We start from the raw sequence: 11092 nt of genomic DNA on the forward strand, positions 1-11092 counted from the left end.
ATGGAGATCAAGATGTCGCGCCGGTGACGATGGTGCTCATGACGGTGCTTCAGAGATGGAGATCACAAGCACAAGATGATGATGGCCATATCATATCACTTATATTGATTGCATGTGATGTTTATCCTTTATGCATCTTATTTTGCTTTGTTTGACGGCAGCATTATAAGATGATCTCTCACTAAATTTCAAGATAAAAGTGTTCTCCCTGAGTATGACCATTACCAAGGTTCGTCGTGCTGAGACACCACGTGATGATCGGGTGTGATAAGCTCTACGTCCATCTACAATGGGTGCAAGCCAGTTTTGCACATGAAGAATACTCGGATTAAACTTGACGAGCCTAGCATATGCAGATATGTCCTCAGAACACTGAGACCGAAAGGTCGAGCATGAATCATATAGTGGATATGATCAACATAGTGATGTTCACCATTGAAAACTACCCCATTTCACGTGATGATCGTTCATGGTTTAGTTGATATGGATCACGTGATCACTTAGATGATAAGAGGGATGTCTATCTAAGTGGGAGTTCTTAAGTAATATTATTAATTGAACTTAAATTTATCATGAACTTAGTACCTGATAGTATTTTTGCTTATCTATGTTGTTGTAGATAGATGGCCCGTGTTGTTGTTCCGTTGAATTTTAATGCGTTCCTTGAGAAAGCAAAGTTGAAAGATGATGATAGCAATTACACGGACTTGGTCCGTAACTTGAGGATTATCCTCATTGTTGCATAGAAGAATTACGTCCTGGAAGCACCGCTGGGTGCCAGGCCTGCTGCAGATTCTGCTGACAACGTTAAGAACGTTTGGCAGAGTAAAGCTGGTGACTACTAGATAGTTCAGTGTGCCCTGCTTTACAGCTTAGAACCGGGACTTCAACGACGTTTTGAACATCATGGAGCATATGAGATGTTACATGAGTTGATGTTAATATTTCAAGCAAAAGCCCGGATTGAGAGATATGAAGTCTCCAATAAGTTCTATAGCTGCAAGATGGAGGAGAATAGTTCTGTCAGTGAGCATATACTCAAAATGGCAGGGTATCATAATCACTTGACTCAACTGGGAGTTAATCTTCCTGTTGATTGTGTCATTGACAGAGTTCTTCAATCACTGCCACCAAGCTACAAAAGCTTCATGATGAACTATAATATGCAAGAGATGAATAAGACTATTCCCGAGCTCTTCGCGATGCTAAAGGCTACGGAGGTGGAAATCAAGAAGGAGCATCAAGTGTTGATGGTCAATAAGACCACCGGTTTCAAGAAAAAGGGCAAAGGGAAGAAGAAGGGTTACTTCAAGAAGAACGGCAAACAAGTTGATGTTCAGGAGAAGAAACCCAAGTCTGGACCTAAGCCTGAGAACGAGTGCTTCTACTGCAAACAGACTGGTCACTGGAAGCGGAACTGTCCCAAGTATTTGGCGGATAAGAAGGATGGCAAGGTGAACAAAGGTATATGTGATATACATGTTATTGATGTGTACCTCACCAGAGCTCGCAGTAGCACATGGGTATTTGATACTGGTTCTGTTGTTAATATTTGCAACTCGAAACAGGGACTACGAATTAAGCGAAGACTGGCTAAGGACGAGGTGACGATGAGCGTAGGAAATGGTTCCAAAGTCGATGTGATCGCCGTCGGCACGCTACCTCTACATCTACCTTCGGGATTAGTTTTAGACCTAAATAATTGTTATTTGGTGCCAGCGTTAAGCATGAACATTATATCTGGATCTTGTTTGATGCGAGACGGTTATTCATTTAAATCAGAGAATAATGGTTGTTCTATTTATATGAGTAATATCTTTTATGGTCATGCACCCTTAAAGAGTGGTCTATTCTTGTTGAATCTCAATAGTAGTGATACACATATTCATAATGTTGAAACCAAAAGATGCAGAGTTAATAATAATAGTGCAACTTATTTGTGGCACTGCCATTTGGGTCATATTGGTATAAAACGCTTGAAGAAACTCCATACTGATGGAGTTTTGGAATCACTTGATTATGAATCACTTGGTACTTGCGAACCATGCCTTATGGGCAAGATGACTAAAACGCCGTTCTCCAGAACTATGGAGCGAGCAACAGATTTCTTCGAAATCATACATACTGATGTATGTGGTCCGATGAATACTGAGGCTCGCGGCGGGTATCGTTATTTTCTCACCTTCACAGATGATTTGAGCAGATATGGGTATATCTACTTAATGAAACATAAGTCTGAAACATTTGAAAAGTCGAAAGAATTTCAGAGTGAAGTGGAAAATCATCTTAAAAAGAAAATAAAGTTTCTGCGATCTGATCGTGGAGGAGAATATTTTAGTTACGAGTTTGGTCTACATTTGAAACAATGCGGAATAGTTTCGCAACTCACGCCATCCGGAACACCACAACGTAATGGTGTGTCCGAATGTTGTAATCATATTTTACTAGATATGGTGTGATCTATGATGTCTCTTACTGATTTACCGCTATAATTTTGGGGTTATGCCTTAGAGACGGCTGCACCCACGTTAAATAGGGCACACTATAAGAAATATGTCAACTTATGACCTTCTGTCAGTGACCCTGGAAGAATTGGTCATAAATTTATGACCATTTTAGACCAATTGGTCAAAAGCTGTCTGGGGGGCTCCAAACCCTAAACCATAACGACCATTTTGGTCAGAAAGGTCATAATTTCATTAGAGGAAATGGTCGTAAAGCTAGTAGCATTGTCCACTGCCTCATGCCTAGCTAATAACGACCAATATAAAATGGTCACTACACTTGAGTTTTAATGAATTAGGATGATTAGGAAGCCACCTCAGCAACCTCGCTTATGTGTCATTGTCTAGGTGCCATTTTTGCTTAAATGTTAATATTCAACAGACATACAGGGCACACACTGATAGGAAGGACCCATTTGACAGGTGGGGCCGAGCGCTTAATTCGCCCAAAAAGATGCACGAGGCGGGACTCAAACCCACGACCTCGCGCTTGGTTTGCTCGCTTGCTACCACTGGGCTAGAGAGGGACAGTTGCTCATGTCTGGGAGTTTATCTATACATTATATAAAACTACGGCTCTCTCGTATCATTGACAAGTGGGACCTTCCGACTAGGTGGCATCGAACAGAGCAACGATTAGCAACACTGATAGGCAGGACCCATTTGACAGGTGGGTGAGCGAGCGTTTAATAACCTAAAAAATGTGCGCTAGCGGGGACTCGAACCCACGACCTGGCGCTGGGTTCGCTCGTTCAGTATGCTGGGCTAGAGAGGGCTTGTTGCTAATGTGTGGGTAGTTTTCTATATAGTATATAAAATCACGGCTCTCACGTATCAGTGAAAAGTGGGACCTTCCGACCAGGTGGCGGCGGGTGGCATCGAACAGAGCAACACTTAGCGTTTTTCTAGGTCTTCCGACCAGGTGGTGGCGGGCGGCGGCGGAAGCAACCAGCAGGGAACACTCGGACGAGGGCGGGGCTGGCGGGCGGTGGGCGGGCGGGGCCAGCGGCCGAAGCAACCAGTAGGGGCCGCTCGCCTTGCCCACGACCTCGCCGCAGGTGACCTCGCCCACGGCCTCGCGGCGGAAGCAACCAGTAGGGGCGGAGGCGGGGGCGGGGCCAGCAGTGGAGGTAACCAGCAGGGGGCGGAGGCGAGGCAGGGGTGTGGAGGCGAAGCGACCAGCAGGGGCATGGGCGACAGACGATGGTGGGGGTGGTGGTGAACGACGTCCTCGCCCACGCAAGGAGAGGCTCCCCGAGCATGGGGGACTCGCCGAGCATGGGGGACTAGCCGCCGCCGCCGCAAGCACACCTCCCGGTATGCACCCCTCAACTCTTCACCCTATCCTCTCTCACTATCTGCACCTCATCACCGAGCTTGGATTTCAATGGGAGATGAATTTGGTTGATGCACTGTTAGGAGTTAGGAGATAGCTTCCTTGTTTGGTAGATATTGCATACATGAATTTTCTTGATGTGCTATTAGGAGTTCTTCAGCTTGTTTGTTAAGAATTCTTCAGGCCTTGTTCGGTTAAGATTTGGGGGCAATTTGAGCTAGATAGCCTCAGTTGTTCTTCAATTGTTTGTCTACAGATTGTTAGGATAATAGTAATTGTAATTGATAGAAACATTATTTTTTAGGAGCTAGCTAGCTTGGTCTTCCCAGAAACATGATCCTTCTAAATCTTGGTTTGGTTAAATTTGAATTAGCCTTCTCTGCAAAGTAAATTCATGCCAATTTCAGTGTTTGTTTGATTTATAGTTTGGTTTGTTTCAATGTTGTGGTCAGGCAATTAGCATATAAATTTTTCTGGAATTTTAGCTTCCATTGCTTCCATCCATTTTCAATAATTAATGTTGATGCACTTAGATTGATCTGCTAAGTTGCAACAATTTGTTGTCTTTGGCATATGGATAGAAGCTGGATTAGAAAAGGAGTTAGAAAGTTTTCGAAAGAACATATGAAAGGAGTTGATGATTTCATGGCATTTGTTCGAGCAAATTTTGCCAACGATGCTCACATTCTTTGCCCATGCTGCGAATGCCTCAACCGTTCAAGAATGGCTCAAGGAAGAGTGGAAGATCATCTGCTTCTTAATGGGATGTCCAGCACATATGATAGGTGTATATATCATGGAGAACCTTTAGACAGACAACCTCCACATTTTGAGGCTGATACAGAGGCCCCTCATATGATGGGTTGTGGTGATGCTGGCATTGATTTCATGGAGAAGGTTTTGCGAGATAATGCTGGTTTGGAGGAAGAGGATGGGCATGAAGATGATAGGATTCCTGACCTATTGAAGGATTTATACGATGCTAAAGATCGTGCTGATGGACAGAAGTCATCGTTTGCTGAGGTGTTAGAGGAGGTGAAGCGCGCAGCTGATGAAGGGGGTAAATTTTCAACATTTACCTTCACCGTGAAGTTACTTCACATCAAGTCTTTCTACCGGATTATCAATGCTGCATTCAACGCAATACTCCACCTTTTGAGCTTGCAACTCTCTTCTAGTTGTGTTCCCAGATCTTATGATGAAGCATTGAGCATAATCCGCAGGCTAGGGTTAGGTTATGTGTCAATACATGCGTGCCCAAATAACTGTGTCTTGTTTCAGAAGGATTTAGCAAAGCATGACAACTGTCCAAAATGCAATGCCTCTTGGGGAAAGATGCTGATGGGAAGAAGTCAATACCGGAGAAGGTACTAAGGCACTTTCCGTTGATACCAAGGCTGCAGTGGATGTTCATCTCAAAGAAATCATCGCGTGAGGTATAGTGGCACAAGCTGAAGCGGCAACCTGTGGACAATGAGCTGAGCCATCCAGCAGACGGAGAGGCATGGAAAGAGTTTGACCGTATACATTTAAAATTTGCTGCATATCCAAGGAACATAAAACTTGGCATTGCCACAAATGGGTTTAATCCGTTTTGGAACATGAGCACATCTTATAGCATGTGGCTAGTTTTTGTGGTGCCGTACAACATACCACCATGGGCATGCATGGATCAGTGCAACTTCATGATGTAATTGCTTATCCCTCGTAGAAGAACTGATCCAGCTCTGGACTGGTGTACCTACATACGATGCCTTGAGTCCGGAAGAAAAGTTCAATCTACGTGCTGCAATCATATGATCCATCCATGATTTCCCGGCTCTGCACACTCTGTCTGGGAGGATCACAACGGGTTATAAGGCTTGTGTCCATTGTGAAAAAGACCCTTGCTCAAAGAGAATAAGGAGCAAGATCTGCTATATTGGGCACCGCCGCTTTCTCCCCTGAAACCATCGCTGGCGAAGAAGGAAAGATTTTAATGGTGAGAATGAAACTCGTGACAAGCCAGCTGAATTCACTAAAGAAGAGCTGGAGTAGCAACTTGAAAAGGTGAAAGATGTGAGACCAGGAAAGCTTGCGAAGAAAAGAAAGCGTGAGGAAGGTCAATGTTGGGACCGGAGGTCTTGTTTGTGGGACCTGCCATACTGGGCTGATCTGAAATTAAGGCATAATCTCGATGTAATGCAAATTGCGAAAAACATATGCGAGAATCTGCTAGGGACGTTTCTACACATTGAAGGGAAGACAAAGGACACGATTAGTTCTAGGCTTGATTTGGAGGAAATGGGCAAAAGAGAAGATTGGCATCTACAGCACAATGAAGATGAAGATTCATTTGAAATGCCACGTGCATGGTATACAATTAGTAAAGAACAAAAGCTTGCATTCTGTGAATTCCTAAGAGCGGTGAAATTTCCAGATGGTTATGCTGCAAACCTAGCAAAGTGTGTTCTTCTGATGGATTCAAGCTTTCAGTACTGAAAACCCATGATTGTCACATCCTCCTCCAAAGCATTTTACAGGCGGGCCTCTGAGGAATCATGGACAAGGATATATATGAAGCGGTTGCTGAGCTGGCAAATTTCTTTAGAGAACTGTGCTGCAAAGCACTCAAGTTAACTGTCCTGGAAAGACTTGAAAAAGAAATCCCAATTATTCTTTGCAAGCTTGAGAAGATTTTCCCTCCAGCTTTCTTCACTGTGATGGTCCATTTGGCGGTGCACTTACCAAAAGAGGCAATGCTTAGAGGCCCTGTGCAATACGGTTGGATGTACCCAATCGAAAGAAGGCTTCTTACTTGTAAGTGTTATGTGCGAAACACGGCAAGACCTGAAGGTTCTATTGCAGAAGCATATGTCGTTGAGGAGTGCTTGACTTTTTGCTCTAGATACTTTGGCGATGTGGATACAAGATGGAACCGGTCGGGTAGAAATAGAGAGTGGTCTGATTCGCAAAGTGGTGATGTCTCTGTTTTCAACCATGGTGTGAACTTTCTTGGAGCCTCATAATACTTGGAGGCTGGTGATGAGTATGAAAAGATGGTTTGGTATGTGCTCAGCAATTGCGTCGAGGTTCTACCATATATCGAGTACGTTATATCTTGTGCACTCATTATATTTTTTTTTTGCTTGGGTTGGCACTAGCCTAATGTTTTAATTCACATGTTTTGTTTGCATTGCAGGAAATGCAAGGAAGAGTTAATTAGGAAGAAAGCAAGATCAATGTTGATAAAAGGGTTGCCAAGGGGTTTGCTAATTGGTTTAAGAATCATGTGAGATCTTTAGCCACATGTTTGATGTTTTCTGTGTTATTCACCAATTGTTAAATACCATTGTTTGCTAAATGGTTTATTTGTGCAGATTGAAAGTTGCATGAGGAGAAGAAGGTCAGTGATGATCTATTTGCTTTGGCATGCTTACCGGATAAGCGAGTGAGAGTGTATTTAGCATGCATTGCTGACGGTGTCCGGTACCACACCATTGACCATGAAGAAAAAAGGAAGATACAGAATAGTGGAATCGTCACTGAGGGGTTAGATGATCTTCAGATCATTGACTTCTATGGTCAGTTGAGAAGCATCGTAGAGTTGAAGTACAACTCTAGTGGAGGCATCCATCGCTCGGTTTTATTATTTCGCTGTGACTGGTTTGAGCTTGGTAGCAAGAAGAAGAGAGACTCTTCTCTCAAATATGATGGCCACTTCAAAAGCATCAACACTGCAAGGTGCTGGTATAGGTGTGATCCCTTTATTCTAACAACACAAGCACCAATGGTGTTTTATCCGCCAGACACTCTTTTGCACGGAAAATGGCGAGTTGTGAAAAACTTTGAGCACAGACACTTGTGGAGTGTGACTGAAACTGAAGTGGAAAAGGGCCCCGGTGATGGTGGACTAACATACCAAGATGATGACTCTACGGAAGTTCCGTTGTAAGCTGATGATGACTCTATGGAAGTTCCGGTGCAAAGCAGAGTGCGAAGGGACCAGGAACGTGTGATGGTTGATGCTGCAGTAGTTGAAGGCATCAAGAAAAGAAGAAAGGCGGTAGCGGATGGACATGAGAGCGAGGATGAGGAAAACATGACTGATCATACTATGCTGCAATATTGTAGTCATGATGAGGAAAACAGGAGTGGGCATAGAGTTCCTTGTTTTCGTATTGACGACGATGAGTAGCGAAGGTAAATTTGGTCTAATTGGTGAGCTAATGCTATTTTTTCTCCTTGGTAGTTGTTGTTGATGTGATCCTGATGTAGTTTTTGTACTACAAATCACTCCAGGTACCAAAATGCATGAGACAGATGATGGTTGAAGATACAATGCAAAATGATGTAGTTTTGGTGATGGAAGATACACTGCAAAATGAAGATGTTGTTTTGAATGAAGATGCAAAATGATGAACTGAAGATGTTGTTTTTAGAGCTGTTTTTCTTAGTTTTGGTGATCATGTAGTTTTGATTGTGATGTAAAAGATTGCAAATTGATGTTGTTTTTGGACTGGAGATGTTTTTTGAACTGAAGATGTTGTTTTTGGTGAACTGAAGATGTTGTTTTTGGTGTACTGAAGATGATTTCAAAGCTGTTTTAATTGAATTTTGCACTACATGGGCGCGCTCCATCAGACAGCCGTTTCATTGTGAGCAAAAAAATATGCGTGAGCGGGGACTCGAACCCACGACCGTGCGCTCGTTTCATTGTGTTTCTACCACTGGGCTAGAAAGAGGCTATTGGTCTTCTCCTCTATGTCATCTCTTTTAAAATCATCAAACTAGTCAAGTTTCAAACACACATCCCGCTGACAAGTGGGCCAGTCGACCCACTCGCTGACAAGTGGGCCATTTTGCTACTCTACCCAAGCTGCCAAAATATATGTGCGCGGCCAAAAAGTATGCGCGAGCGAGGGATCGAACCCACGACCTGGCGCTTATTTTGCTGTGTTTCTACCACTGGACTAGGAAGAGGCTGTTGGTTTTGTAATCTATGCCCACCCTTTTCAACATATCAAACCAGTCACGTAGCAAACACAGAACTCGCTGCCAAGTGGACCCACTCCTCCTCTCCACTCGAACCGCTCCTCCTCTCCATTCTCCACTCGACCCACTCCTCCTCTCCGCCGCATCCCCTTCTCCTCCATCGACGGCGACGGCCTCACACCGCCGCCGACTCCTCCGTCGCCGACTCCCTCCTCTCTCTCCTGAGGTATGAATCCTTCCTCTCTCTCTCCCCTTCCTCTTAACTTAGTTTTCTGCTACTGGTTAGATTAGGATTCTTGCCGCCGCCTAGATTGGATTAGATTAGATAGGGATTTGGATTAGATTAGGGTTTGATTTGGTTAGGGTTTGATTCGTACTGGATTCGATTAGATTAGGGTTGGATTAGATTAGGGTTTGATTAGTGGGATATGAATCAAGACCAATACTCATGCGCTCGAGCGCGTCCCTGCTGCTACCACTGCTCGCTCGTGCCCGTACTCCGCAGAAGCCGTGGCTCTGCCTTTTCGTTCCATTAGTTTCCTCTCTAGCTAGCCGAAATCACTTTGAAGCTGTGAACCGAACGCGTGTGTTCTGAATCTTCTGAACTGGATGCTTGAAAGATAGTTTTTTCCTTCTAAAAAGATTTGCTTGCCTGTCCTTGCTGATAATTTGATAGCAGAGCAGTGCTGGTTGTCATATTTTTGTTCTGAAATTTGTGTGCTAATCTGGGCATCCACTGCTTTGTTGGGCTGAACATTATAACTCAAAATTCAAAACATATGCCATCACTTTGCGTCCAAAAGTATATCTATGGCTATACGCTTTCATGCTGCCCTATGTGCTTTCCAACATATATTTGAAGTGTAACTAGACTTTCGCAGTTGGATGTATTCTGAACATATGAGTTTATCTCCTGAACCCAGGTTACTTACTGAACATAGAGTAGCAAAATTGAAAGTATATATACTGTACTGTACTTTCAGTAATATAGATGCCAATCTCATTACCTTTTTCAGTTAGGAGGTAGTAAGGATTCAATTTTGTACAAATCTCATTTATAATAGATTTATAGATACGTTCAGTATGCCAATGTTCAGATATGGATGGGTTTAGATAGGGATATTTTCTGTCATTTATGCCAATGTTCAGATATGTTCATTTATAGATATGGAACAATGTCCAGTCCTATTTATAGCTATGTCCTGCTTAGAGTAGTGTCCTGTTTATAGATTTTGGTCCATTTATAGTAGATATGGTTCTAGCTGTTTTCTAGTCCATTTATAGTAGATTTTAGTGTTGTTGCTGTTGGTGGTCACCTGATGATGTTGCTGTTGTTATTCTTTTTGTGGTTACCTGATGGGTGCTGTTGATGTTGATGGGTGCACATGATGTTGTTATTCTTGTTCTGGTTACCTGATGGGTGCTGTTGATGTTTTCAGAGAAGTGAGATGGCTGGCTTGGAAGGTTTCGAGTTCATCGAGATCGTAATTGAGAAATCTTGCAGTAGGCAGGTATATTTATCATCCCTCATCTCTTTAATTATCATCACTCTGCTGTCTAGTGCTTGATTGGCACAATTAACCACTGCTTGACCCTTGCTGCAGAGGCTGCCTCACAAGTTTGCGAAGATGCTCGCCGGTCGTGAGCCCCACAAAGTGAAGCTGCGGGATGCCGGCAGCGGGCTTCGCAGGCTGTGGGACGTGTTGTTGGTGTTCGATGGTGACGGCCACTGATGTCTACTACACAACCTTCTTCTTGTAGACGTTGTTGGGCCTCCAAGTGCAGTGGTTTGTAGGACAGTAGCAAATTTCCCTCAAGTGGATGACCTAAGGTTTATCAATCCATAGGAGGCGTAGGATGAAGATGGTCTCTCTCAAGCAACCCTGCAACCAAATAATAAAGAGTCTCTTGTGTCCCCAACACACCCAATACAATGGTAAATTGTATAGGTGCACTAGTTCGGTGAAGAGATGGTGATACAAGTGCAATATGGATGATAGATAAAGGTATTTGTAATCTGAAATTATAAAAACAGCAAGGTTACTAATGATAAAAATGAGCGTAAATGGTATTGCAATGATAGGAAATAAGGCCTAGGGTTCATACTTTCGCTAGTGTAAGTTCCCTCAACAAAACTAACATAATTGGATCACATAAGATCACATAACTATCCCTCAACATGCAACAAAGAGTCACTCCAAAGTCACTAATAGCGGAGAACGAACGAAGAGATTATGGTAGGGTACGAAACGACCTCAAAGTTATTCTTTCCAATCAA

At 43.3% G+C, this 11092-nt stretch overlaps 1 long non-coding RNA gene across 1 annotated transcript; it reads left to right on the forward strand.

Moving 5' to 3' along the window:
- The first annotated feature begins 8892 nt into the window (after positions 1-8892).
- LOC147970911 (uncharacterized) lies at positions 8893-10748 on the forward strand. Its single transcript, XR_015603272.1, has 3 exons — positions 8893-9040; positions 10254-10325; positions 10419-10748. It is a non-coding gene; the product is annotated as an uncharacterized LOC147970911 (long non-coding RNA).
- Positions 10749-11092: the final 344 nt, after the last annotated feature.

This window comes from Triticum urartu, chromosome 5A (genome assembly GCF_056163025.1).
Source record: "Triticum urartu cultivar PI428250 chromosome 5A, HENAU_Tu73, whole genome shotgun sequence".
Lineage (NCBI taxonomy): Eukaryota > Viridiplantae > Streptophyta > Magnoliopsida > Poales > Poaceae > Triticum > Triticum urartu.